The following is a 27,848-nucleotide window of genomic DNA, read 5'->3' as shown; positions in this document are numbered from 1 at the left end:
CTGCATATTAATGGAAGGGGCTCTCGGAGAAAGCTCCGCGGACCGGGGGCGGTGTCCGCCGGCAGCGGGATGGCTTCAGCTTGGGCGCCTGCTCTCTCTGGCCTCGGGCAGCCTGGAGCAGATCCCGGGGAGTGTTGGGAGCCACAGGTCGCTGGGAAGGCTGGGCGAAGGCCGGGTAAGGACTGCTAACATGTCTTCATTTTGGGACAGTGTTGATGAGAGCAAAGGAACTTCGGGACAGTGGAATCCTTTAAACTGCCTTCTGTGTTCTGTTCTAAGATGCCTTTTGTTAGTACAGTAAATAGCACTTGCCAGACAAATAACTATATGTTTGTGTCAATTTAGAAGACAAGTTGCTATCTTAATTAGGCTAACAAAGTCATTTATTGGAAGGCGTTTGCGATTGCCTCTCTTCAGCAGAGATTGAATTCAACTTTCGAAAAACATTACCTATTTATTTATACATTTGTATAGAGCGCTTAACCCAAGAGCGTCTAGGTGCTGGTTACAGCTTGGTATGTTACGTAACAGTTCGCCAGAAAAGTGTTGCTAATGAAATAGGTAGGTTTTTAGGGCCTCATCATGAGTAGGGCGTTATCCCAACTGGGATACCGCCCAACTGTATTTGTGTTGCTGCCCGCCCGTCCAGTGGTATTATCGCCGGATCACGGTTTGAGCGGTAAAAGTCATTCCCCATTGGGTCTATCGGACCCAATGGGGAATTTTCAGCGCAATTACCGCTCGCGGTATTACTGCACAGTAATTATGCCGAAAATCAGCATTCTTCTGGCACATTTACCCCTAGCTTAGAGCTGGGGGTAAATGCTGCCAGACTTGTGATTGGGTACCCTTAAATAGCATTACCACCGCATTTAAGAGCTACCGCCCAACTCGTGATGAGGCCCTTAGTCTCTTAAGGAGCGCAGTGTATATGAGGGGTGTGCTCTCCAGGCAGGGTGGGAGGGCGTTCCACAACGTAGCCGCAGGGACTGGCAAGCGGGAGCCTCTGGCCTGCTTGAATCTAGGAGTACAACGTAATCCTTTCCTTCTGGAGTTATGTATTTGTTAAGATGTAATGTTTTTCAAATGCTTTGTGGTATCTATTTGCGCTTGCGTATCAAGGACTTTGCTGACAAATTAAGTTGTCCGCTTGCTTTCGTTTGGATCAACGCCTTTTTTGTTACCCTTGTCTAAATGGTACAAGTACAACTGAAGGAGATTGCTTAAACCCCCTAATGTCCAGGCACTGCATTAACAGATGTTACAATTGAGCTGAGTAATGCTACTATGCTCCTGCTTAAATAATAAGAATGTATTTCTTATATAGCGCTACACACCCATACGTCTCGGAGCGCTGAAATAACAGAAGTCATTATTATCCCACAGAGGGGTACTCATTTCATCGACCTCAGAAGGCTGAGTTGACCCTGCCAGGATTCGAACCTGCCACAGCAGGCTGCACACTGATAATCAGGGGCGAGCGCTTAGCTTGCTGTGCTATCTGACGGCTAAATCTGTGAACTTCTAAGAGTCGAAACACACATCTCTCTGTAGTCAATGCTTTAGCCCACTGAATTAGCTCCGAAGTAAAGTAAGGCTGGTATTTTATAAGTAGCCACTTAGTGGTTGTGTTTTAGGGTCTGGGTTGTATTGCTGCCACTGTGTGCCACCGCAACAGCTGGCACAACCTTTGTGGGACTCAGCAAATGCAGCCCTTACATAATTAGCATTTGGGTTGACTGGGGGCTGAGCATGTGGCGCCCCTAAAAGCCACGTAATGTAGTGTTATGTTTCACATGTTCCTTTCTGAGTGAGTCTGCAGGGTGCTTTTATTTGTCTATGGAGCGCAACAGAAGCACCAGGAGGACAAAGAAATGACAGAATGCGTGCTATTGAAGACACAATAACACACCCTACTTCTGAATGCCGATTTTTGGTGGCAATTTAGGAGCCCAGTACCCAGGGGACCCTAAAACCTTAACCAGGAAGAGTCAACTTCCACTACGTTGAAATGTCAAAACAAAAAAATCAACGCTCAAAACACCAATTTTTCCTCTGTCGAATTTCCCAAAGATATGTTTTGGTGACGTTTCTTCGCATTTTACTGCCGGGGGAGACCCCCGCAGCCACAACGCCCCCTTCCTTGATGTATTCCCTAAACCAACCCCTATCTATTTATGTCTAAATAATGTACAAAAAAAATAGAAAAATGCGATCTAAAAAATCTTTTTTTTCGGGGGGGGGGGGGGGTTGGGGGTTACTGGCAAATCTCCTGGCAGGTGGGGGTTGGGAATGGATGAACAGTTGAATGACTGGATACTTATATAGGGCAGGACCGCTAAGGAATGTTCTGAGTTGCCGGTATCCGTGTTTTGAAAAGTGGGTAAACGATGATCCGGAAAAGAGGAGTTCAACCTGTTGGCTTGTCCCTCCCTCTGCTTCATATTGACACAGCTCTCTACTGAACTTGGCAGTGGTGGGGTTGACGAGGGAGGGTGTGTGGTTAAAGTTGAACCTTCATGGGCTTTTCCTGGGATGCTAAGTTCGCTATCCCAAGTGGTCAAGCGTGCAAAAGTTGTCAGGTCTTCGAAGGCCTACTTAATACAATGCGCTTTGCCCAGTTTGGTTGCCTTTAAACCACCAGGCCTAACCTCAGAGGTACAATGAGATCCAAACTTGTGGTGGGTGCTAACACTTCAAACCGTGAACGTGGGGTCCTCCGGGAAGAACTACTACTGGCATCTCCCCCAAGAAGCCAAGAAATCAACCGGCCTGGCTATGACCCACCTAAAATCCTCCCTCTGAGAAGGTTTCTGGTGGGTGGGGATGAAGCCATTTTAGTCCTAGAGGTGTTGTACCAATGCCGGCTCTTGTTGCAATTGTTGCATTTCATCATGTATTCTAGCTTCTATTTAACTAATTGAAAACATGAAGCCGAGATGGTACAATGCTTTCTATCTATGTACTTGGGCTTACATGATGTATGTAGTCAGAAAGCAACGGAGCGCTGTACAAGTAATTTGGGGTTAACTGAGGTAGGTGGAAGGGGGCGGTGGTTATAGGTTACAGTAACTTAGATGTTTCATGCTTCATTTGTGATATAACATTTGGAGTAGTAGGCCCTTCAGTGTTGTCCAAATCCAGGCCTCGAGGGCCAGATCCATGTTGGGTTTTCAGGACACCCCTCATTAATATTCATGACATACATTTGCATACGCTGTTTCTAAATGTATGCACATTTTTCATCATGAATATGAATGAGGGATATCCTGAAAAACAGTCAGGATCCCAGTCCTTGAGGCTACCCTGCCCTAAGTGAACCCCAGGTATTTTCTGACAAGCAGGGTCTAGAATTCCTTCCTGAACTGCAGGAGTATTGGGGCGGTCGCAAATGTGACTGGGGTTGTGTTCTAGTAGGCCGAGGCATAACAAGAGAACCTATTTGACATTTCACCCCCATAATGGTCTAGCTCTTAAAGAAGCGTGTACCATCTGAGCCTGTGTGTTTTGTGGCTAAATGGCTGGCGTTCAGATAGTAGTTGCCTTATATGGGATGCAGGAAGCTTTGAAGAGTATCCCGGTCAGTGTGTCATTCTTTTGGGATGGGGTAGATGTGGTTAGATTTCTTAGATCCAGTTCTGAGACGTGCAGCAAACTGCTGAACCGCCGCCCTAAGAGGGTTAAGGTGTGCAGCCGAAAATACTGCAGTGGAAGGAAGTTCCCTCCGTTAAGAGGATGGACCATGGTTCTGAAATCCTCATGGGTGAGGAAGGGGTTTTCTCTTCTGGAGGTGTTCCAGTTTATAACAGTTGGGTTGGGGGTTTCCTTGATATGTTGCTGACGAGGAGCGATTGCTGTCAATATTTCACCTGTGCGTTTCATCACATGGGGCCAAATGAGGTTTGAATTCATCGATGTGCATGACTTTATCCACCGTTGGGTGGAGGTTTTTTTTTTTTTGTAGATGGCTGGCGTATCGGGAAAAATTCTGTTGTGGTGCGATTGAGTTTCCAGTAGGTGCTTGTCGTCCAAGCTTGGAGAGTGCAGAGGCATAACCTTGGCATGAAATACCTTGTGTATAATTCAAAATTATATATATTGGTAATGTGAGATATTCTAATCATTGGCAGTGACTTCCCTATGGGGGAAAATACTGATCCCTCTGGGACTCTACAGGTGGATCTATAAGGTTTGTTCAATTCTTTTGTTGCCGAATTAGAATTCACTGTTTTTTTTGTTTCACTTTTTTAAACAAGTTTAACTTGTTTTGTTTAACCCAGAAAAGCTGAACATGCCTACTAACCCCGTGCTATATTCCTAACCGAAACCCACCATCTATAATTTTTGCAGTTAAAAATACATTTACAAATGTGGCAAAATGTTATTGGGGTTAATGGTAATTTGGTAAATTTGGGGACTCCCCGCAGGTCAATGCGCGGTAGTCCGATCTGAAGTTATGCACCTGGACTGCTTAGCATCTGTCCAAATAGGACGAAGTGAGCCAGTGGAGGGCAGTGCTTGTTGACCGAATTCTATCTGTGAGTAGGTTTGTAAACATTACCTGGTCAACTGTGTCAAACGCGACAGAGGCCAAGGAGGATCAAGAAGCAGGAGGCACCTTTATCTTTGACTTGGAGAGCATAATCTATGACCTGGATGGTGGCAGTTTCCACTCTACACCTCAGAAAAAATCCAGCTTGACTGTTGGTTAATCCAATCGTGCAGTTGGTTGGCAACTGCCTTTTCAATGATGTTACCAATGATTGGAAGGTGAGCAATTGGCTGCTAGTTAGCCAGGTTGTGAGCCTAGAATGGGTTTTGAGAAGAATGGGGCATTAATCCTGAATTTAAGATGCATTAACTTAAATGCAATTACTAAGTCCTATATACCTCTTCCTCGGATGGTGGTTAAAGACGAAGGAGTCTATGCAACTTCGGAAGGTAATCAATCAGTTGCACCATTGCCATATTTTTTGTCACTCCAGTAGAAGGTATCAAAACTTGATTTTGTCTAATTTTTAAGCTTGAGGGTCAACAACAAATTACACTGTATTTCACAAATGTGGCAAAGGGTTCAAATCGGGGGAATGCGAGACATGGGGATACTCGCCCTAGAACCTTAGCCTTCTCACATCCGCCCCTTTTGCGCGATCTGCATGACACAAGGCCTAGTAAGATAGTTATTTTGTCCTCCCTGGGTTTCCCCCCTCCTTGTCTTGTCACACCTAGAAACACTTATGCACAGGCGTGTTATAAATTCCACATCATATCATATATCCCATCGCCAGGAATATTTATTTATTTACTGTTGCTATTTATATAGTGCACCCAAACGTAAGGCATCTGGGCGCTGAGGCTTTATATAGGCTTTAAATATTTATATAGGATATAAAGCAGGGGTCTGCAACTGTTAAAGGCAATATCGAGGCTGAGTACCACAAAAGGAAATACACCAAACACGGGTTTATAAAGATTCACAGATCTTTATTCTACTTAGCAGTTGCAAAGAAACACATTCAGACCGCTATCTGGCCCTCAGTACATCACAGTGAGTACCAGCCCTTCAGTGTGAGGTACTGGACATCTGGACATTCGTACATTTATACAATTTCAGTAATAATGTCCAGCCCCTCTGCAAGTTAACAATCAGTGGTCTACTCATGGCTTATACAACAATATGCACACAGATTACATTTGGTTTACATTCAAACAAGTTATAATGGCAAAGTATATTCCAGGATTTAGCAGTAAGCCTTAGCACAAATCCTTCACAATGCATTTCAGCCAGTGTCCACGCTCGACATTTGCTTTGTATTGTCTTTGATGCATGTTCGTGGATGAGGCTTATTGGTGCAGACAATCCTAAAACCACAAGTCATATATGGGACAAGGTCTCATTACCTAGTCTAAACATTCAGCCCGCAGACAGTCTAACCATTAACTTGGGTACAAAGGTCAGGAAGGCTCGGTTACAAGTTGGAAACACAGTCTACCATTTTAGAACACAGAACTACATATGAACAGAAATCAAAATGGCGGACGATCCCAAAATGGCAGCAAAATCTATCTAAAATTGGAACTTTGCAACACGGTTTTCTTTGTAGAGCGACTAGGCTCACGGCAATATACATTAGAAAGGAGGCACAATATGATTTCCCGTTTAACAAACCCTTCTTTTGGCCTAAGCCAAGCGCTGAACTACTTTTAGTCACTTTACGAGTAACTTCACGTCTCAATGTTTATACACCCTGAATCACAATCATCAGAGATATCAATCGCCATAAGATCAGTAACAGAAATTTCCTTCAACACAAATATGTTAGTCATTCTTTCCGGGGCACATACCTTGTGTCCTAATGTTCCCATCGTCTGTGCACAACATCCTCCTAACACCAAACATATGCCAGGAAGACACTGTATACAGCAACAGAAAAACAGAATACCCAAGATGATCAGCAAGACTGAAAGTAGCTTCCATCTCCAAGATCGTAAGAAGTCCCAGAACCAAGCGCTAAGATCCCAGTTTCCCTCTGGGGCGTGCAGATTTTGTATAGCCTTAAAGATGGTTGGGGGGGAATCTGGCATGAAAACACAACAAGCGGACCCCACTAATTTACATACTCCACCACGCTCAGCCAAGATGACATCCGGTTCTGAAGTACCACTAACCTTATCGCTTTCTGTTCGAAAATCATGTTAGAGTATGTCAGTGGTCCGGTTGATGGTCCTCTCCAGTACTCTCGCTAGTCTTCTGATATCCGCAGTTTAATATTTGCCCTCAAAATGGTACAAAGGATTTTGCTACGTCACCCAGGACTTGTAATGAAGTATCACCATTCTCGTCCCGCCTTGGACGAGCCGTAGAGATTTCTATGGTGCTTGCTATGAATACCCCCGGGTAACAGAATTCCTAAATAACAGGTTCCCTGCCAATCCCTAGGTAGCCATGGGAAAGCTTCATTACCGCAAATGATATAGACAGGTTCGCCTACATACAAAGGTCTTTCCTCACTGGTCAAGTTCGCAACATTGGTGCAACCCTTGAAATCACCCATTGACTGAGTGCCATTCCTCTGTATGCAGAAAGAAACTGAATCAGGGCTGTGGCTAACCGTATAAGAAGGTGGCAAGGCATCCCTATTGCCTATAGGGACCATCTTGAAAGAGATCAGAGATTGAAAACGACGAGACAGTCTATCAGAAGGCCTAATAGAAGCAACATTAAGCTTACTCCTATTCGCAAAGAGTGAGCATCCCAGGGGCATTAGAACTCATTTCTCAAAATCATTCAAATTCATTCCATCGAAGTTCCCTGAGATGCTGTCGTTCCATCAGCCAAAGAATAGTGCCCTTAAAGAAGCATAGCATGCAGTAGTCAAAGGTAAAGGATGAATATACCAGCCCAATCCCTTATCTACGTGTTGCGGTAAATGCGAGCAGACCCAACAATTAGACCTATTAAAATTGGCATGTGTGGCATTCATTATGAGTAATAAAGTGTTATTGTGGTAACTCTGTGCTCAGTCTCTAGGAGATAGAGTGTGCAGATGCACAAAAGGTGTAGAAGCACTAGGTACATTTTCTGTACGCAAAAGCATTTCAGGCGGATGTACTTCTTCCAAATAACAAAATACTAAGGCAATTACTATTGTGAAGCCGGTTAACATAATCACAAGACATCAATACGTTTTTAGAGTCCACGCATTCGATTGTTCATTGTTTTGATTAGGCACACAGTCACTTATTTGTTCCGTACGAGTGAGAGCGATTGCAGGCATTGTTTCTTCAAACGAAATACTCCAGAGTTTATTTGCTGGCGATCTCCTGTTGGCTAGGGTTAGGGAAAGACTAAGAAAACGCGCAATCAGAATTCCTTATGTGCAAAAGAACAGGGCTAAAAGACAAGCCCTATGATGATTTTTCCTGGTGGCACAGACCTAACTGTGCAGTAAGTCTAGCTCCGTGGATACAGATTGTACCTTGTGACTCCTGGCACTGCGTGATCTGCAAACGTGTCGTTGCTTCCTGATGGAGGTGGTGGATTTGCGATAGACCCTGACAATGGTGAAAAAGGATCTGTGGGAGAGTGGGGAGATAAAGCGGCTGTTTCCCCAGCCCCCACAGGCTCAGGGAGAGTCTCCGAAGCACTCTCGATGCTGCTCAATGCTGCGTGATCGCTGGGAGCAGTGCAGGTAGGAATTTCTGTATCTTCTGTATTGTGTGGCAAAGGGATGGGAATCCTCTTGACATGCGATGCGTGTATCCAGTGCTTTCGTCCGGTCACTTGTACGGCTGTCTGTGTGGCCAATAGGACCTGATGAGGGCCCCTCCAACGTGGTGCGAGACAGGGTGCTCTTTCGAATGATTTGAACAGCACTCGGCTACCAGGCTTGTATGCTGTGACCTGGGCCCTCGTACTTGACTGGGAGGGCTTCTCGCACCTGTTGATAAATCAAATACAGATTTTTGGTTAACCGGTCACAGTAATCGGAAAGAAGTACATGTTCAATATCCCGCAAGGATTTAGGCTTAGGCACGTTCCAAATGTTAGCAGCCTACCCATAACACCTCAAAAGGGGAGAGCCCAGAACTAGTCTGTGGAGATGTCATCATTGAAAATTACATGATCGGTAAGGCGTCCGCCATTTCAGTTTGGTCACGGCACACGTCTTAGCGAGTTTGTTTTTTATGATTCCGTTGTCGCTATACCAAACCAGCACTTTGAGCATGTCTAGCCGAATGGAACCGTTTATCGATCTGTAATACCACACATATCTGCAGAATTAGAGCAGCGATAAAAGCAGCGATAAAATGTGGACAATTGTCTGACCAGATGACCCTTGGCAAACCAAACCTAGGAAAATATTTCTTAAGCATGGTTTTCGCCGTTGTCATTGCTGTGGCATCTTTAACAGTAAAGGCTTCAACCCATTTACTAAAAGCGCAGGTAACAACCAAGACATACTTGTAATTATTGCAATGCTCCATTTCAATGAAATCAAAGTGGATGACCTCAAAGGGGACAGAAGGTGGGCCGAAACTAATCCTTGGTGTTGATGTGCCCTTTCCCATATTATGCTGTAGGCAGATCATACAACTCTGAACAAAACGTTCAGCTGTTTTGGAGATTTTATCATCCACCCAGATATTTTGTGACATTTTGGAAACTTTCCTCGCACAGATGTGGGTGGACCCATGAGCCATTGCGACCATCATTGTAATGTACGCATCTGGCAACAACCATTTTCCATCATCATTCTGCCCAAAGTCTACCGAAGTTGTGTACCACCCCAAAAGCATACTGGCTATCAGTATATATCTTTACTCTAAGCCCTTCGGCAAGTTCACAAGCTTGAGTCAATGCTATAATCTCTGCGGCATGTGCAGAGTTATGTGTGATTCTTTTGTTTTCCACAATCGTGCTCAATGTGGTGATTGCAAAAGCAGCTGTGGATGTACCATCCGGAAGTTTGAAATAAGAGCCATCACAAAACAGCTCCCCTTGTGGATTATTCAAAGGAGTATCTTTCAGGTCAATTCTGCCTTTAGTCTTACTCTGTGGTGTAGAGGCAATCGTGTGACGCTTCGTCACTGCAAGCAGTACCTTGCGGGAAAGGTAAAAGTTCAGCCAGATTCAGGAAGCAACACCTCTGAATTTTAATGTGCGGTGCAAACAAGATAAATTCGTATCTTGTAAATTGTGCGGAGGTGAGGTGTTGCGTTTGTGTTCGGTTTAATAGAACATCTACAGAATGAGGTACCATCAGTGTTAAAGCATGGCCTAGGACCATACCCTCGCTCTGTTTTACAGACGCAGCAGCAGTGGTGACAGCTCTCAAACATCTTGGCAAAGCGCATGCAACAGGATCAAGGGCAGAAGAAAAGTAGCCATAGAGCATATTCTTCCCTCCATGTTCCTGCGTTAATACAGCCAAAGCACATCATCACGTTCATGCACATACAACACAAAGGCCTTTTCATAATTTGGTGTGCCCAAAACCGGTGCTCAACACAGTGCAGTCTTGAGCAGATCAAACGCTTGCTGGTGTTCCAAGTTCCATGGCAATGGCAAAGAAATGCCCTTCTTTGTCAAAGCCAACATTGGTTTAATCGTTAACGAGAAGTTGGGGATCCACTGCCTACAGTAAGAAGCCATTCCTATCAAGGCTTTGACTTCCTTCTGTGTATTTGGGACAGAAATGTTTATCTGTTCAGGCGTCAACCTTCTTCCCTCCTTTGACAGGAGATAGCCTAAATAGGCGACCTCCTGTCGACAATACTGAAACCTTTTGAGTGGAGCTTTGTGTCCATGTTTTGGTAGGTGAATAAGCAACAACACGGTGCCCTCCTTACAGGCACTTTCTGAGTCAGCAGCTAAAAGTAGATCTATGTACTGAAGTAGTGTACAAGTGGTAGGCAACTCAAGTGTATCAAGCTGCTCTTTCAAAGCCCTACTATAGATGCTCAGACTTCCCATTTAACCTTGCGGCGCACGGGTGAATGTAAATGAGCGTCCCCCTAAGGTGAACGCGAACAGGTATCTGATATCCTTGTGTATAGGAATGCTAAAGGAAGCATTCTTAAGATCTACAACACTAAAGTGAGTGGCAGAAGCCGGAATCCTGGTTAGTAGTGTTGTCACATCAGACACAATAGGAAATTGTGGAGCAACAATCTTATTGATGGCACGTAAATCGATGATGAAACAAAAAAGGGATTGCATTATCGCCTTTCTTGTACACAGTCAAAATAGGACTATTGCACAAACGACCTGCAATTTCCTCAATTACCCCACGATGTACCAAATCTGAGACTATACATTTCAAAGCTTGCTCACAATCAACCGAAATCTTATACTGAGGAATACGTGGCAACTTTACTCCATGTTTCAAAATGATCTTAACAGGCTCAATTTGTAGAACACCGACATCATTGTCCTCAATTGCCCACAAACACTCCAGAACATCACTGAATTCCAGCGGCAGAGGTCTAGTCAAGAACTGAGAGACAGAAAGTTGCTGTGGTGAAATCGTCAAACGCACTCCATCCGAAGAACAATGAATTACCGCATTTAATTCCTTCAACAGATTCAACTCCAACAAATTCTCTCCACAGTTTGTAGTCAAAAGAAATGGACAGTGGTCCGTGAATGGACCCAATGTAATCAGTACCGGCGAAGAAACCGGACAGACTACTGGCGTACCAGAAAACCCTACAGAAACATTGGTTTGCCCTGACAGTGGAATGTTTGGAACCTGTGAATGGTCAATAGAACACTTCTGTGCTCCTGTATCTATCAAGAATAGATGTTTCCTATTTCCCACTATCATTTCAATGCAGGGACCTTTCTGATTGACGGGAATAGGCGTCGGCTCCAAACCCTGCTTTGGGCAATCCTGGGGAAACAAAATGTCATCAAAAGGAAGGTCTTCAGAGAGATAAGCAGCAGAAGGATGATCATAAATATTTCTATTATCCACACTCGGTCACTCAGTCACTGATTATCCTGTGAAAAAGGTTCGAATTTTGAGAAAACTGACTTCTATCTGGACCCCCAGCCCCAGGGTGGCCTCTGGATCGTCTACCCATGTTACCGAATGCGTTATTCGACCTCTCCTGGAGGATTGGGCATTGTGCTCACCAATGACCCTCTTGTCTGCAATAAGCACATTGGTTCACGTTTACAGGACCCAACGGCACATTTCCCTGTGAGGTACCCCCTACAGGGCCTCTAACAATTTGTTGTAATAGAACCTTAGTTTTCAAGTCTCCCTTTCTCTTTTCGATTCTCTCTTTTTCGTTATTGACTCGGTTCTCAAAGTACTGAGCCATATGCAACCCTTCAGACTAGGACTTGGCTTGCCAAACGCTCGCAGAAGACATAATTTGTGATTGGATGTCGGGCAACAATCCACGCACAAATGTATCTACAAATAGTTGTTTCCCAGACTTGCTGCTCAAATCTTGTCCACTGAAATCAGAAAACACTTGTTCGAACCGATTAAAGAATTCGGTAGCACCCTCAAACTTCCCTTGGACACAAGCAGTAAGTTTGTCCCAAATAGTCCTTCTTTCAGGAATTATAACTTTTAGTTGTGTCACTATTCTATCAGGCAAAGTCAGTATTACCTGTGGCGGTCTCTCGACAGCTGGCCTTTCTCTATCGTGTCTAACTATATCAACCCATGTGTCCCCTAACCCTGGTACATCGTCTAAAGTTCTAATCTGTTTCCACAAATCAATAGGTAGGAGCACAGGAAATAACAAATCTATATCACTTAGAAACCATTTTGCAGTCGTCAGTATTTACTCTATCTCTTTATAGAACCCTGTCGGATTCTTCCTAATATCAGGAATGGATTGTTTAATGGTGTTCACTTCCTTTCTTGATAACGGGACGTGAACAAACTGTGACACATAATGTGCAGGAATGTCATAGGCAGCTGTGCCTGTTCCGGCATCAGCTGGAACCTCAATATTTGGGACAAGTGTCAGCGGAACCTCTCTCATAGGCAACTGAGAGATGGGAAACTCCGAATGCTTACTGAGCAACAGAGCTAAATCGAGCGCTAAAGCAGCTGAAGGAGTGTCAGACGAAAAAGCTCTTATAGATATTCAATCATTCTGCGGGACAACAAATCTTTCTTTTTATGCATTCATCCTGCAGGTATTCTACCATTACCTGTATCACTTTCCTCTGCATTTCTGGTGTATACTGACTATACGCATCATATACTTCTATGGGAGATATCGACATGTCTGAAATCCATATAATCTCATCTTTTGTGCAAAATCGTGTTTCCTCACTAATCGATTTACAACAAGGAAGGAACCGTTTCTGTACAAAAATAGCGCTCAAACTTTTGCCATCAATTTCTTAATTCCGTAACCTTTCCAACTCCCTTCTATACTGAAAAACCCTGTTGACGTGCTCATATACTTTCTCCGCAGTATCTCTTGAATATTCTAAAACATTCAGATCCCTCAACCTTTGTGGGAGATCTATATCATCTAATCTGTTCCACATTACACATAAATGAATTCCCAACCCTTCAATAAAAACATTTTTCTCAGAACCATTTTGTAAATTAGAGAGTGTGGCAAAAACATCAGCTTGTTCACCGCTCTCCATGCACTGTTTGGCCCATGCAGTCAAATTGAGCTTTCTCTCTTTAGACACAGTATTGTGAGTTACAATCTTTGATTCCGCTCCCTTATCAACTCGAAGCAGAACAGAACCACTCGGAAGAGGAAGAGTAGACAAATCTTGTACATTCGGTAACAAAGGTACTATCACTGGTGCAGAAGACAAATCTTCCAAGCCCGTAAGAGTAGGCAAAGGCGGAGGAGCAGGTGGAGGAGCAACGATAAGAGGAGGAACAACAGCCGGAAGAAGAGGAAAAATAGGAGGAACGATAAGAGGAGCAGGTATTACTATGGGAGGAAGAACGACAGAAGGAATAGGTACATACGGAGGTGGTGCAGTGGCACCAGGCCTTCGTTCATTTAGAAGTTTGTCAATTAACTAATCCGATACATAAAAGTCTTTAGACGGATGGATTTTCTGAATACCCAGTGAAAAAGTCCTATCCATACTCCTAACTGTCTCAGACTGTTTATTTTGATCATACAACAATGCTTTTTCAGCGTTGGACATATGACGGCGCGCATGTTTTTCTCTACTTTAAAGTTGCTGCATAGCTTCTTTCTTCCAATTCTGTAAAACGTCAAATGCTGCAGGTCTAGCCTTTTTCTTATATAATATAGACTCTAAATATTCTATACGAGGAATTTCAAAACTACCATTGGTTGGCCACTGAGGTTCGGAAGCATGTCTAGTTTGTCTGTGCCAAATATCATTAAACTCTATACTACCAATGCCGTGCTTACAGTACATAGTACATGCCGGAGACCCCTCCTGTGGCACCGTCGGCTAAATTCCAAAGATTGTCTGTCCTTGCGGAATAATGCCCTGAAGCAGGCAGACAATTTCTCAGGCATATCAGATTCCTGGTATTACCTGGTCAATAATTGTGCTCGCGAGTACAATATGCCAAAAATAAATGATCAGGATACTTAAGAATCGGGTCACGACTCACCTGATCAAAGGACAAAGGAGGTCCGATCGGATTTCTAAGGACAACAAAGGACCCATGTGGTTGATGATTTCGGCAAAACTGCCCGCCTCGATATATGGACCCTCGTCAAGATGCTGTCTCGGACCGCGGGCTCACCGTCCATGGATCAGATCGTGCAGTACTGTTGAGGTATCGCTTCTCATCCAAGAAAGGGGCCCCCTTTTTCACCGTCCGATCCCGGTCCAATAGCCGCGTCAACCTTCAATGAGATGGCATCAATCTTGAGGGTCCCTATTCGGGCGCCATCTGTAAAAGCAAAAGGAAATATCGAGGCTGAGTACCACAATAGGAAATACACCAAACACGGGCTTATAAAGATTCACAGATCTTTATTCTACTGCGCAGTTGCAAAGAAACACATTCAGATAGCTATCTGTCCCTCAGTACATCACATTGAGTACCAGCCCTTCAGTGTGAGGAGTGGGAGGTACTGGACATCTGGACATTCATACATTTATACAATTTCAGTAATAATGCCCAGCCCCTCTGTAAATTAATAATCAGTGGTCTAGAGTTCGTGCCAAGTTCACTTATGGCTTACGCAACAATATGCACACGGATTACATTTGGTTTACATTCAAACAAGTTACAATGGCAAAGTGTATTCCAAGATTTTGCAGTAAGCCTTAGCACATATCCCTTCACAATGCAGTTCAGCCAGTGTCCACGCTCGACATTTGCTTTGTATTGTCTTCGATGTATGTTCATGGATGAGGCTTATTGGTGCAGATAATCCCAAGACCACAAGTCATGTATGGGACAAGATCTCATTACCTAGTCTAAACATTCGGCCCGCAGGCAGTCTAACCATTAACTTGGGTACAAAGGTCGGGAAGGCTCGGTTACAAGTTGGAAACACTGTCCACCATTTTAGAACACAGAATTACATATGAACAAAAATCAAAATGATGGACGATCCCAAAATGGCAGCAAAGTCGATCTAAAATCGTAACTTTGCAATGTGGTTTTCTTCGCAGAGTGACTAGGCTTAGGCCAATATACATCAGAAAGGAGGCACAATATGATTTCCCATTTAACACAACCATAAGGTGCCCACATGTTTTAGGCTATGACTCACATGATCCCTTGCCATTGCCTGTACTAGCTAGGGCTGATGGTAGTTGTAGTCCAAAACCTCTGGGTGACCAATGCTGCAGAACACTGCTATAGTATTTGCACTTTATGGTGTTTTTCTCCCTGCTGGTATGGATATTGTTGAAATGTAATTACTATGTGTTGCAGTAGTTTCAATAGATGCACAATGTCTGAGAGTCTGTATGAAAAGACAAGGGACAAACCAGTCCTGGAAAGGGTTAAACGTGGTCTCCAATATTTCACCACTAGTGGTAGCGTTCTGTGAGTGATGGGGCGGAGCCATGGCTGGCAGTCTGGTACGCAATTGATAAGCTGGGTGGGAACCTGCACACAGACACACGCACCGGCCCGCCCGTCCTACAACTCCAACCTAGCGTTGCATATACAAAAACCTTATAGAAGCCCTTTAATCCAAACACATTACTTAATCCTAGATTTCTAAATGGAAGCCTAAAAGTCATGGATTGCCTTTTTAAGTGTTTTACAGTTCTAGTGATAGTCGCCCCTCCTCTCCCCTGCTGATCTGCTCTCCCTTGGCACTGTGCACCTGGCCACCCTCTGTTCTTCCGGGCTCAGGTACCTGCTCACTCTGCCAGCCTCCCGCACTGCCTCCAGGCCTCCCCCCTGCACTAGGGCTCTGTATCTGTACCCATATAGTCTCCCCACCTTCCTTTTCCTGCACTTACCAAACATACCCTGTATGCTGCCCTAAACCCAGCACTTGCCTGGCTGCACTACCACTGTTTGTTGCCTTTATTTATTTTTTATTTTGTATTTGTTTCTCCTTTGCTCCTCACTTTCCACTCCGCCCCCCCCTTCCATCTCCCATGAACTTGCGCGTTCTCATTTTAACTGGGCCTAGTAAGATCGCTGTTTTATTCTCCTCTGTTCCCCTCCCTGGCCTTGTTGCGCTCTGAAACACTTGTGTACGAGCGCGATACAAATAAAAGATCAATATCAATAGCCTTATGATGAAAAGTAGTGTAACATACATGCAGCTCATTATTTATGTAAGTAACATACAGTTCTACAAAAAGCCAACCATTATAGGACACCAAACTACAGTTTTTTTTTTTTAGGAAAAGGGTTCAAATATCCCTCATGCCGATTTTCTTTTAACAATTCAGAATATCCACACATAAAATGCTTACGGTACACATTACATTTATTATTGAATTTGTAGTTATTAAAAAGTATTAACAGCGACATTGTCAATTTAGAATAAACAAAGGAAAGGAGAATTTCTGTCTTTCATATAACATTCAAATAAAACGTACATCACAATAAAAAAAAATAGAAAAATCGTTCTGATTTTGATAATTATAATGAATACTATTTTTCTTAAGGATTTTAGAATATTACTTTGGGTTCATAAATAGTTTTAAACAAATGCAGCCATTGCTGAGGTCTCATGGTGTCTTTCTAGAGCGCCATGACATGTTTCGGCAATGGGGCATCTAGTTAGCCCGGACTTCTTCAGGGTCCTAGGTCAATGTGGCATCCTCCTATGGTGTCTCCTTCACCCACATTGGGAATAAGTCTTACAGACCAAAACAGAAAACTTTTGAGGTATGATCATAGACATGTTAACAGTATTTATGAGGCCAGTGCTAAGGGCCTCCTGCTGGCCTAGTGAAACCTTAGTAAAACCTTTGGAATGGGTCTTTAGAGGGTGGGGAGTGGTGTCCCACAGTGGTGTCTCTGGCAATGTGGGAGGTGCAATGCACCCAGGTGTGCCACAGTTTTACCATGCCCGTCCCAACATCTCTTACTGCCTTCCCTTTACGTCAAGGGACTCTGCAATGACTGGCAAGGGTTATATTCGGCCTTGTCAAGGTGGGTTTGTGTTGGCCTCCCACAGTACAGCGCTTCGGAGAAGAGGCGTTGCTAGGGAGGTATGGGGGGCTAGGGCTTTAAGTTTTTTAGTTGTAGCCTTGGATAGAATCTCACGGTCTACAGCCGACAGGCTAGCTAGCACCGAGTCCAGACAGTCCCGACATTAGCGTAACCACAGATCTTTTCCAGACCTAGCAAAACCCCTGCTTCGGAGAGACCTTTGTCCCCCAAGCACTGTTTCGGTGACTTTACAGCCATACTTTTGTCTTGAGAAGCCGCAGAACTAAACGCAATCCAATTAATAACTTTCGATTATGTATTCTGGTTGTGTGCGTGCAAACATTGATTTTGTGTAATAAGAATCTCATATGCCGGCAGACGAAGAAAGATGTGTGATTGACACATCCCTAGATCAACTGGCTGTCCAGAAGCACCAGCCTGTATGGAACCATCCCATGTTCTCTAACGTCTCCGCCATCTTTGCAGTGTCACCAGTGCTGGGAATGGAAAAATAAATACTGGTTAGTGGTAGGCAAATAATAGACTTGTGGAAAGTTGTTTTAAAAAAGCTCAATAATGCTCCATTTTATAGAGATCACTGAGAATCTGCTCAAATCACATTTTCAACCCACCTGGCCTAATATTTGTTATGTTATTCGCCAGATATCTTACTCTCCCTAGGACCCTGGAAATACATTTTGCTGGAAAGTAATACCTGACTAAGTAACTTTCCATTAACAAGGATACCCTTAAGAAATTTCTGACCTTGGGATTTATTCACAAAGGACCTATGTGTCCACATAAATTGGTACACTATTATGCAAGAAAATAAGTAAAAAACCTTTGCTCAAGATTGATCTGTATATTGTTAATACAGTATTCTTTGTTCACTTTGTTGTAAACACTGCACTTCTGTTCTTCTTTTTGAATTTTTATTGATGGTATCATATGTTGTCTTAACCTTTCATTTATGTATGTTGCATTTTTTCAACATCTTCTTTTATGTACTGAATACTTGCCTATATGATTAGCAAATAAAACTCTTGTTTGCTACTCTCTGGTTTGTCTTAGCTCAGTGAGAGGTTAATATACCTTTGTCCTCAGGTTCGGATCTACCACTTAATGGACCAACCTACACACTAATCTGTGGACAGGACCACACTCCTGTACCAATAAAGTACTATAGCCTTGAGCTTTGTCCACTAGGAAGGGTACATCCTTTTTGTTTACATATTCGCCATTTGTATAACACTTTTCACCATTGGTATTATCTCAACACACTGCGTGTTGAATGCCCTCAGGGACCATAGTCCAGGTCGGTGGAAAAATAGGGCGGCAAGTAGTGCGTGTGTCATGGGCATCATTTTAGGGGGGGGACAGGGGTGTTTGTCCCCCCAACTTTCATGGCACACCATTTTGTCCCCATTTATTTAGCTGGGGCAACTTTCCTTCAGATGTCATGTCTTCCCCCCACCTTTTTCAGCAAAGTTACTCCATTGGCGTGTGTGCACTCATTATGTGTGCAGCTAGGCCAAACATTTGAGGTAGGTAGCTGCATTCTAAAGCTTAGAGTGGTGTGAGACCAGTAGCATGTGTGCAGCTATGCCCGATTGTCTTGAGTAGTTGCATTCTAGAAAAGGTGTTTGTATATGAGATTATGTGTGCAGCTGGGCTGATTTTCTTTCTTGGGTATATCTGCGTTCCAAGGATCGTTGAGGGTTGCATGGTGGTGTATAATTATGTGTGCAGCTAGGCTGAAGTTAATCATGGGGGATAGCTGTGGTCTAATCATTTTTGGGAGCAGAGGAGATAATCAGCATATTGGTAGGTATGTGTGAGTATCTGAGTAGTTGGAAGAGGTCCCCTTTTACCGATTTACCTTCCTGTGCCTGCCAAGTTACATTTTGCTCACTATTATAGAGGCTTGGTGCTCTAGTTCTCCAGAAACTTCTCGGTGTAGTGTGGAGTCAATTCTGTTTCGACCAGCATGGGCGTATCTCTCTCTCTGGCTTAACGATATCAAATTTGAATTTGGCCATTTCTCAGACCAGCTGTATCTGTTTATTAGCTATCTTGTGCTCTAGGGTGTTGAGTGTTTAGGTCTAGGCATGGCAGGGGCAACGAAAAGTAGTGGCCATTCTAGCAGTAACAGTCCTAGTGCTTTACTGGGTCAAGTGAATTGCAGATCTACAGTCTGCCGTCCCAGTATCTACTTGAGCAGGTAATTGCGTAGCTTAACACCTTCTCAATCAGCAGTCAAATCCAGGTATGTTCTGTTGGAATATCGAGTACTTGCTAGATACGTGGTAGGGTATTCAATGAACCTGAAAGGTCCCGCGTCAAAAATCAGGCTGCGCTGTTAGTGCTGTGCTGGTTTGACTTAGATGCAGCGGATGGCTGAGTATGCCAGGTGTAGTGTACGGTTTGAGTATTGGGCAACAGCGCATCATTGTCGCTTACAAGAGTATGCCTCGCCAGATTCCTTACCTGATTTAGGAGCATAGTACGTTGCCAGAGAAACAAAGCTAGTCCAGTCAATGTTGGAGCATAATTGCGAATAGGCCCAGCGTTCTGAGTCCCGGGTATTTGTTTACAGCGGATGGTTGAGTATTCTCATACTAGTTTATGGGTTGTGTTGTGAGTAACACCCCATCATTGTCACTTGCGCGAATAGAACTTGCCAGAGATATCACCTGATCAGAGAGCATAGGGCATACCCGGTAGAAGACAAAGAGCCAACCCAATCATTTTAGAAAATTATTGCTACTAGGCCCCGGGTTTGGAGTTCTGGCATTAATTCCAGACAAAGGATAAGCACAGTTGACACGTTGGTGCATAGGGGCTACTGGGCATTAATTTCCACCATGTAAGGAGGCAACATGATCATAACGTTAAACCCAGTTGTTATTGGCAACGGGGTTCTAAGTCTGGTTATTCTTGCCTGCCCATAATGTTGAGGTCTAGACCATTTCTTAGCTGCGGGCGTGTTGGTTGGGAGGCATGGTTTTTAATGGGTGAGCGAAGGCCAAATCGGTCCTTTGTACCATTTAGGGGAAGAGCCATGTTTTGAGAGCTCTCCAGAATGCCCTGTAGTCTTGAATGTGCCGAATGGGGTGGGGGAGTGAGTTCCAGATTATTGGCGCGAGGGTTGAGTAGTCCCATTCCGCTGAATTGGAAACGCAGGGACCACTAGGAGGAGGGTAGTAAGGGTTGGTAGGTAAGGTGTTCTCTTTTCTTGTAGGTATTTGGGAGCGGTTTTGTAGAACATCCTACACCTTCTCACGTCTAACTAGGAATACCCTCAAAACAAACCTACTCTGCCACCTGGACTGTGAAATCCTACTTTACAAACCCCTCCCTCCCTCTTCTGCCCTCTCCCTCCAGCATGGGGGTCTGGCATGGATTCACATGCTCATGAACATTCCCTCTTGTCAGGCTGGGAATCCTCTGTAAAAGAAAAAGCAGTTTCACTTTCACTTTAAAACTGTATTTCTCCTCCTAAACCAATCACTGTCCTCTGGGTCATACTGCCCTATCCAATGACAGTCCTCTCCATAAGCCACGCCACTGGTAGCCATCTTCAGATTTTTACCACATGCTTCAGTGTTGGTAGTGCTCAGGTTGCTCTCCGAGCTATTTGTACGATTTTTCGTGTTTTTCAACTATAAAAGTAAAATTTTTGTTCCAAAAAACCTATGTGCTCTTTTCCGCATCTGCCCTCAACGGGGATCTGTAGTCTGAAGTTCCAGGCCCCTCAAAGGCAAAGATTAATCAAAGATTCTAGAAGGCCATCTTGGGCCTACTTCGTGCCCTCTGACCATGTCGGAAGAGAAGGAGGAAAGTCCCCTCTTCAGGACCTGCACCAAATGCGGGCTACGGAATGTGTTTGTAGAAGACCAGCACCTGCAATGCCTCTACTGCCTACAGGCAGACCATAAGGAGCTAGAGTGCAAGATATGCCAAGGTTTTTCTCAGAAGATAGCGAAAGACGGCAGAGTAGGCTGGCGGCATGGCTCAACTCGAACAAGGCGTCTGACCTGTGTTCCGAGCAGGGTTATGCCTCATTCAGGACGGCCAATCCGAGGAGCGGTGTTCTAAGTTCTTTGAGGGTGCCCCATCTGTGGGGTTCCAAGATAAGGCCATGGTCAGCAACTCCGAGTCCACCGAGTTCGCTGCTGTTGCGGGTCCCCAAGTGAATAGGGTGCAATCGACATCGCCCATATCCAACCTAACATCAAGCTCCTCTTCGAAGAGGAAGTCATCCACACTGGCAAAGCTACAGGAGGTATCAGATAAGAAGGCTGCACAGCCCAGACAGTCTCAACCGGCTCCGTCGAAGTCTCTGTCAGCAGCTCAGTCAACAGCTTCCTCTACCACAGCAGCTGCAGGCGCTGATCCTACCAGGGTGGCTCTCGTGGTGCAGAAAGTGTCCCAGGGTGCGACGCAGCTGCAGAAGCATTGGCAACGGCTGCAGGCACCCCAGAAGGGGTTAAGACACCAACCCAGGGTGCGGGGGGAGGAGGCCCCGAAACAGTCCTCCCAAGGTGCTCAAACTTTAGAGGGTTCCTCCACGGACAACCAGGATCAAGAGTCCATGCATACGGTCCTTGAGGACGGCGACTTTGGCACAGGGCCTAGTTTTCCTGGTGATCAAGATGAGGATGTCCCTGGCACCAATGCCTGCAGCACCCCAGGTCCCGACCCACTGCCAACGAAAACGATGAAGCAGCATTTGACACCCTCTTATCAACCTCCTCCGCCATGTCGGGCCCCAACTCCCCCAGCGGACCCTGATACGGACACAGGGACAAATACGGCCACAACTACAGATGAGGACTGAGACCTCATCAGAGCAGACGATGAATCGCCACATTTGGATCCTACTCATAGGGTTTCCCAAACGGACGAGGTGAGATCATTCCACTCCAGGATCGGCAGGGCATCAGAACTCTTTCAGCTGGTACCAGAGGAAACCAAGAAGGAAGTCTTCTTGTATCAAAGGCTAGAGGCCAAAAGGAAGACTATCATGGCAGTGCCCTTTCTGGATGAAATTTGGGAAGTGGGCCTGGCAATCATGAAAAACCATTGCACGGCTCCACCCAAGAGGGACATGCTGGAGAAGAAGTATAGCATGCCGGACTCCGCAACCAAGTGCTTGAGGTCCCAGCCATCACCTGACTCTGTAGTGTCTGCTGTTGTGAGAAAACAGTTGGCTAACCCATTTTCATTGTTGTCAGTCCATCCGGACAGGGAGGGGAAAAGGGTGGACGCCATGGGGAAGAAAGCGATTGACACAGCGACATCCACAATCAAGGAGGCCAAGGCCCTGGAGATCCTAGCCATGTATGAGAGGGAATTCTGGTACAAGCTAGGAACGTTTCTGGAGTTCATCCCTGATTATAAAATGGAAGCCCTAGTCCTCTGCCAGCATGGAGAAGTGGCATCCTGCCATGCCACCATGGTGGCTGTCGACGTTGCCCACATGGGGTTTTTGTCAGATGGGGATCAATGTCTGCCTTCTTTGACAGGGATGAACGAAGGCCACTAACTTCTGGCATGAGGTCCAAGTGAAGGTACTGGGCATGCTCTGACAGGGAGAATCTGTGTGGCAAGGCTGTCGATGCGTCCCTCAAGACGGATACGGATATGGCCTGTTCCCTTGGCACACTCCTGCAGCACGCTAGTCTTCTTTTTGTTCCTCCAGGGGAAAATCGAGCAGGTCATCAAAAGGTTTCTCAGCATCTTACAGAAAGCCTTACCGGTCCTCAATGTAAGAAGCCTACAGAGGCCACTCCCAGGCCTACGGTAGCCGAAGACAAGGTCGCGGTCACCCGCAGGGCAGGACGCCAGCACCCAAGCAGGCCTGAACTGGCCAAGACGTCGGCCCCCGACTCGTACACCCCAGTGGGAGGCTGGCTGACGAGGTTCGTCAGCAAGTGGAGAAAGATCACCACGACCGATGGGTTCTGGATGCTCTCGCCCAGGGGCACACCTTGGAGTTCCAATGCAGGTGTCCTCATATTCCACCGGTCCCCCTCCAGGAGCAGCACATCCCTCAGCTTTTGGAAGAGTTATGAGCCATGCTATGGAAAGGGGCGATAGAGCTAGTTCTCCAATGGCTCTGGTGCTCTGGTGTCTATTCCAGATACTTTCCAGTCAGAAAGAAGACAGGGGGCTGGAGACCCAACCTGGACTTATGACGTCTGAACAAATACCTAAAGTCGCAAAAATTCAGGATGGCCACGTTGCAGCACATGCTCAGCCAACTGGAGAAAGGGGATTTCCTGATGTCGTTTGACCTGGAAGATGCCTATTTCCACTCCCCCATTCACTAGAAACTTTGGAAATGTCTATGCTTTGTGGTGCAGGGACAGCACTACCAGTTCAAAGCCCTGCCATTCGGCTTGGAGATGGCCCCAAGAGTGTTCACAAAATGTCTGGCAACAGTGGCGGCCCATCTACGTCTACAAGGCATACACGTATACCCGTACCTGGACGACTGGCTGGTAGGCGCCTGCTCACGGGAGCTGGCTGGCGAACATACAAAGGCAACTGTCCGACTATTGACGGATTTGGGATTCTCTGTCAACTATCCGAAGTCCTGCTTAACACCATTGTAGAACGCCCTGTTCCCCAGGGCCAGACTCAACGCGTGCCTTGCCTGGCATCGGCTTCTGAGGAGAGGCTAGCAGCCATTCAAGGAAAGGTGCAACGACTGTCATCGGCGAAGACGGTCATGGTGCGGGCCATCAAGGTGTTACTGGGCATGATATCGTCCTGCATCTACCTTGTCCGTTCCTGCCGTTTGCAGATGCGAACCCTACAAGAATTCCTGGATGCCCATTGGATACAGGTGTCCGGGAGTTTCACAGACAGATCACGCTCAATGAGGCGTTCCCATGGGCGATAGAGTGGTGGAGGGTCCGCTCCCACATCGACCAAGACACAGGATTTCTTAACCCCCCCCCTCCATACCAGGAGACGGTCACCATGGATGCCTCTCTGGAAGGTCGGGGAGTACACTCTGAATGTTAACACGCCAGAGGCCTGTGGATACCGGAGGAGAAGGATCTGCATATCAACATCCTGGAGCTACAGGCGGTATTCTGGGCCCTCAAGTCGCTCCTACCATCTCTGAAAGGCAAGGTGGTGAGGATCTTCACGGACAACACCACCAGAAATGACTGCCCTTTCATACCAAGGAGGGTTGTTAGTTGAAACAATGCGTTACAAAGAGGTGATGGCGTCTGGTCTCCGTTGTCACTTCCTGCGCCCAGACCTTCGCTGAGACCTGCTAATTAACATTCTTCCTTTTTTGCCGCCACCAGCAGGGTTTGAAAATGGAGATGCAAATCCATAGTGCCTTGAAATTCTTATCTGGCTGCCCACGGCCAAAGGCTTTTGATGTACCTGCGGCTGTCGGGTGTGGGCTACACATAACAGGGGAGGGCGGCGCTGGTAAGCTGTGTCCTTGCAGAGTACATGGCTTTTTTTCCGCTGTGCAGTGAGCGTGGAAAATATGTGCAGGAATGGCCCCACATATTTGTGGAGTTTGATTTCCCATCATGTATTCTATTAAACAAACATTAAAAGCCCAGGCGAGCGCACTCTTCCTGTGCGGATGGTCGAATCCCTCACACCAATCCTACTCTCTAAATGACTTCCTCACTCGAGAATCTAGCCGCTGTCCCACTTCTACTCTCTGAATGACTTCCTCACTCAAGAATCTAGCCGCTTCCCACTTCTACTCTCTAAATGAATTCCTCACTCAAGAATCTAGCCGGGGTCCCACTTCTACTCTCTAAATTACTTCCTCACTCGAGAATCTAGCCGCTGTCCCACTTCTACTCTCTGAATGACTTCCTCTCTGAAGAATCTCCCTGCTATCCCACCTCTACCGAATGCCTTCTTCACTCAAGAATCTAGCCGCTGTCCCACTTCTACTCTCTGAATGACTTCCTCTCTGAAGAATCTTGCTGCTGTCCCACTTCTACCAAATTACTTCCTCACTCAAGAATCTAGCCGCTGTCCCACTTCTACTCTCTGAATGACTTCCTCACTTAAGAATCTAGCCGCTGTCCCACTTCTACTCTCTGAATGACTTGCTCACTCAAGAATCTCGCTGCTGTTCCACTTCTACTCTCTGAATGACTTGCTCACTCAAGAATCTCGCTGCTGTCCCACTTCTACTCTCTGAATGACTTGCTCACTCAAGAATTTTGCTGCTGTCCCACTTCTACTCTCTAAATGACTTCCTCAGTTAAGAATGTCGCTGCTATCCCACCTCTACCGAATGACTTCCTCACTGAAGATACTAGCTCCATTCCCACTTCTACTCTCTAAATGACTTCCTCTCTGAAGAATCTAGCCGCTGTCCCACTTCTACTCTCTAAATTACTTCCTCACTCAATCTAGCCGGGGTCCCACTTCTACTCTCTGAATGACTTCCTCACTCAAGAATCTAGCCGCTTCCCACTTCTACTCTCCAAATGACTTCCTCACTTAAGAATGTCGCTGCTATCCCACCTCTACCGAATGATTTCCTCACTGAAGATACTAGCTGCATTCCCACTTCTAGTCTCTAAATGACTTCCTCACTCAAGAATCTAGCCGCTCTCCCTCTTCTACTCTCTAAATGACTTCCTCTCTGAAGAATCTCGCTGCTGTCCCACTTCTACTCTCTAAATGACTTCCTCACTCAAGAATCTTTCCTCCCTCAGTAATCTGGCCATGCCCCGCTGCTACTCTCCCACTCAATTCCACACACACCGCCCGCTTCACACTCTCGCTGCATACAGTTGCGTCGGTGAAGTCACGGCCTGGACAGCGCACAGCCCGACTTCTATCCTTGAGCCAGTGCGAAGGAGCGGGGCGAAGACTCTGGCGAGGAGTCAAGGCGCCTGCAGCTTTCCAGTGTGCGAAGAAGGGGGGGGGGAGCAGCTCTAAATATAACCAATTACACCACATCAAATTACACAGATGTGAAAACGCTGAGCAAATACCCCCATCAGCCAGAGCTGCGAGCGTTTATCCCGCCTATAAATTATTGATATCGGATGGCAGAGGAAGCAAAGAGATGCGGGGAGGCTGGGAGCGCCTGTCTAGCCCCGGCCTCGCGCGCTAGCTCGCCTCCTCCCTCCCAGCGCACTCGGGGGGCAGCGCCTCGCTCCTGGCCCGAGGCGGGCACGATGGGAGGTGTCCACTGCGAGGAAATGCGGATTCTTTTCGTGACCAGAGCCTTTCCTACACGACGCGCGGAGGCCGGGGCTGGGCGAGCGCTGCACACTACTTCTATCGCTTCCCGCTGGGATTGAGGTGCATTGGCAGAGCCGCGGGAGGGTCCCAGTACCGAAACGTTTGGGTGCTGCCGATCGGGAGGAATAGACATGCCTTGGCAGAGCCAGGTGAGTACCCCAACAAAATAGCACGTCAGTGATTGCGTGCCTTGGACGAACGGTGCTGAAAGTCTGACGTGAGCTGCATTAGCCAGCCTGTGTGTGTGTACGACTTGAACAACAGGTGTGCATTGAATTGACTGAGAGGTGTGTGTGGGCCACAGACCTGGAAAACTGGAGTGTGGCATAACCGGCTTGAGATGCACTGGCAGAGCTGTGTAAAGCGCTTCGTGTGCGGCAATGCCAGTGGGTGCTTTAGTCCATGCTTGAGATGCACTGGCAGAGCCTGTGTAAAGCGCTTCGTGTGCGGCAATGCCAGTGGGTGCTTCTTTCCCTTATTGAGATGCACTGGCAGAGCTGTGTAAAGCGCTCTGTGTGCGGTAAAGCCAGTGGATGCTTCTTTCCCGGCTTGAGATGGACTGGCAGAGCTGTGTAAGGATAGTCTATGCTGAAATAGCAGAGGGTGCCCCCGGTCTGCATTGAGATGCATTGGCAGAGCTGTGCAAGGATCTTTGTGTGGTAATAGCAGTAGATGCTTCGGTCTCGGCTTGAGGTGCATTGGCAAAGCTTTGCAAGGATCTCTGTCGTAGTAGCAGTGGATGCTTCTGTCTTGGCTTGAGGTGCATTGGCAGAGCATTGCAAGGATCTCTGTGGTAGTAGCAGTGGATGTTTCTGTCTTGGCTTGAGGTGCATTGACAGAGCTTTGCAAGGATCTCTGTGGTTGTAGCAGTGGATGCTTCCGTCTTGGCTTGAGGTGCATTGGCAGAGCTTTGCAAGGATCTCTGTGCTGTAATAGCAGAGGTTGCCTCCGGTCTGCACTGAGAGGCATTGCTGGAGCTTTTTAAGGCTGTATGGACTCAAATGGCAGTTGGTGCTGCAGTTCCTGGGCGAGATACCCTGGCAGTGAGGATTGTCCCAGTGATGTGGGTGGCTGCTCCAGGTCTGGGCAGACCTGCATTGGCAGAGCTTTGTAAGGATCCCTGTACTGTAAAAGCTGGGGCTGCTTACGGTCAGGATTGAGACACATTGGCGGAGCTGATGCGTGTCGCAATCAGTGTCTAGGGGGTTCTGGCGGCCCAGGTTTAGAGCCCAAGTGGGCGGAATGGGGGGGGGAAAGTTGGCAGTGCTTACTCAGTTTGCACGGCGGAGTGCAAAAGGGTGGCATGCAAACGTGCGCGCGGAGGAAAGTGCAAATGTAGCAGGCGCCCACAGCGTAATTTTCGAGGAACTATAAAACGAGCTCCAAAGTCATCCATCTCATCTGGTCTGGCAGGGTCCTAGAGGCGAAGTCTGTGCTCTTTCATAGACCAAAGGTCCCATCCCAGGATGTACCGTGCAATACCCTCCTTAGAGTGGGCAGGAGCCACCCCATTGGCACATGTGA

General features: G+C 46.3%; 1 protein-coding gene across 42 annotated transcripts in view; it reads left to right on the top strand.

The window, feature by feature from the left end:
* Positions 1-27,848, top strand: part of NRXN3 (neurexin 3) — a 2,596,979-nt gene that overhangs the window by 239,956 nt on the left and 2,329,175 nt on the right. Inside the window, exon 1 of one of the 42 annotated variants that reach the window (XM_069637870.1) lies at positions 26,453-26,473. The exons of the other annotated variants lie outside the window; for them this stretch is intronic. The gene's annotated coding sequence lies outside the window, so the exon portion shown is untranslated. Of the gene's footprint in view, positions 1-26,452; positions 26,474-27,848 lie in introns of those variants that run through there. 42 annotated transcript variants of the gene reach the window in all.

Source organism: Ambystoma mexicanum, chromosome 14, assembly GCF_040938575.1.
Source record: "Ambystoma mexicanum isolate Mex_15411 chromosome 14, UKY_AmexF1_1, whole genome shotgun sequence".
NCBI classification, from domain to species: Eukaryota; Metazoa; Chordata; class Amphibia; order Caudata; family Ambystomatidae; genus Ambystoma; species Ambystoma mexicanum.
This window is presented reverse-complemented; position numbering and strand designations above follow the sequence as displayed.